Below are 2,162 nucleotides of genomic sequence, written 5' to 3' on the forward strand. Positions count from 1 at the left end.
GCAGGGCTGGGCAATGGCCGGGGCTATGTGACAGTGGTGGGGAAGGACGTGGCACCGGAGCAGCTGACAGTGCATCCGGCTGCAAGGTGAGGAGGGAGTGAGCCAGGATCGGCCCTGGGCTCCTGGGTGAGCGATGCTGACCGTGTCATGCCTGCTATGGGACTGTGGCAGCACTGGTGTTATGCCGTGAAGTGGGTGCTTAGTGCCTGCCCCCAGGTCCCTGTACTGGGTCAACCGTGGGCAGAGGGGCCGGACAGTCATTGCTGCAGCTGGCATGGATGGCTCAAACCGGCGGGAGCTCACAGTGGTGTCCATGGAGGAGCCTGTGGGGCTGAGCCTGGACCATGTGGCTGGCAGGCTGTACTGGATCAGCGAGTACAAGGAGGTAGGGATGTGGGGCAGCAGGGCTCTGCCCCCCCAGGTCCTGGGAGGTGATGGGGTGGGAGTGGGGAGGGTGGCCCTGGTTCCCCTGGGGCTATGGCCAAGGCATGGGAGGGACCAGGGAGCGGTGCCCAGGTCTGGCACACATCCCTGGGCTGGGAGGGGGAAGGCACCACTGTGAGCCCCGTGGCTGTGGGACAATGCCAGGGTGTGGGGTGCCACATGGTCACCGTGCCTTGCCTTGCCCCAGTCCATCGAGACGCTGCGGGTGGATGGCAGCGGGCGCCACTCCTTTTCCACTGTCCTGCGGAGCCACACGGAGCCACTGGGCCTGGCTGTGTTCGAGAACCGGTTCTTCTGGACCGATGGCACAGAGCTGGTGTCGGCCACCCGGGCCTTTCCCCAGGAGCACGCAGTGTTGCTCCGCGCCCCTGTCTCGGCTTTCACTGTGCTGCACGCGCTGCAGCAGCCTCCTCGTGAGTACCCTGCTGGGTGCCCGCACCGGTGTAGGGCTGGCAGCACCCCCACCGCTTCCCTGGGTGCTAAGGGAGGCTGCGCTGGGTCCTGGAGCTCACCGGGTCTGCCCAATGGCTCTCCTGGTCCTGCAGTGAGGGGTTGTGGGGTTGTGACAGAGGGGACGTATGGACCCGTAGGAAAGCTGCCGAGTCCCGTGGCTTCTGGTAGAGCTGAGCCCTCCTACCTCATGTGACACTGCTACCCTGCCTGGGGTAGCCGGCCTGTATCCAGCCCTGGGACAGCCTGTGGTTTTTGGGGATTGGGAGACGCATGGAGGGTCACGGCTGCCTGAGCTCTTCAATGTCCCCTTGCTCCCAGGGGACACTGCTGCGTGTGCTCCGGGCCTGTGCAGTCACATTTGCCTCCTGTCCCCTGTGCACCCTCGGGGCTACAAGTGTGCGTGTCCAGAGGGCCTCTTCCTCCTGCCCTCGGGGAAGTGTGCAGGTGAGCAGGGTCTGCAAGGTGGGCTTGGCTGTCCAGGGCAGGATGCATCCTTGTGGGCATCAGAGGGGGGCTGTAAGGGGCTGTGGCTTTGGTGGGATGAGATTCCCAGCACGCAGCAGTGCTGTTATGTTTCTGCCTTGGTTCATGCTGGTGACCCCGTCCATTGCCCCCAGGGCCGTGCTCACACGCTGACCTTGTACCCCGCAGAGCTGTCCATCGTGTACGCATCGGGGAAGGCCATCTCCCTGGTTCAGGTGGGCCCTGGAACGCACAGCAAACGGCTGCAGGAGTGGCAGGAACCCCTCCACCTGCAAGATGTGGACTGGCAGAGGTCGGTGCTCTACGGGACGGATGACCGTGGTACGCTGCTGCGTGTCATGGGGCACCCTGGCAGGAGAGAGGCCATTGCAACTGGGCTGCCAGGTGAGACCCTATGGGGTGATGGAAGGCATGCTCCCCTTCCTGGTGCTCCCTGAGGCCTGAGGATCTCCTGAGTACAGAGCACAGCAGTCCCATGGTGCCCACACTGGGGCTGTGCCGAGGCACCGCGCAGCTGTGCCCTGGTTTTAGGGGCAGGGGGGACCCAGGCAGAGGAGCAGGGTCATGGGACAGACCTGTAACTGCTTGCCTGCCTACTCTTGCCAAGTCTGCTCTGCCCGTGTGGACATCCACTCCGGGGACCTGTACTGGCTTGCATGTAACCGGAGGGACATCGGTGTGATCCAGGCATCTGACATGTCCCTGCGCATCCTGCACCGTGCTCGCAGCAGCATCCAGCACCTCTTCTTGGACTGGCAGCGGGGCGCTCTGTACTGGCTGGC

This window comes from Fulmarus glacialis, unplaced genomic scaffold, assembly GCF_000690835.1.
Source record: "Fulmarus glacialis isolate BGI_N327 unplaced genomic scaffold, ASM69083v1 scaffold35312, whole genome shotgun sequence".
Classification (NCBI taxonomy): Eukaryota; Metazoa; Chordata; class Aves; order Procellariiformes; family Procellariidae; genus Fulmarus; species Fulmarus glacialis.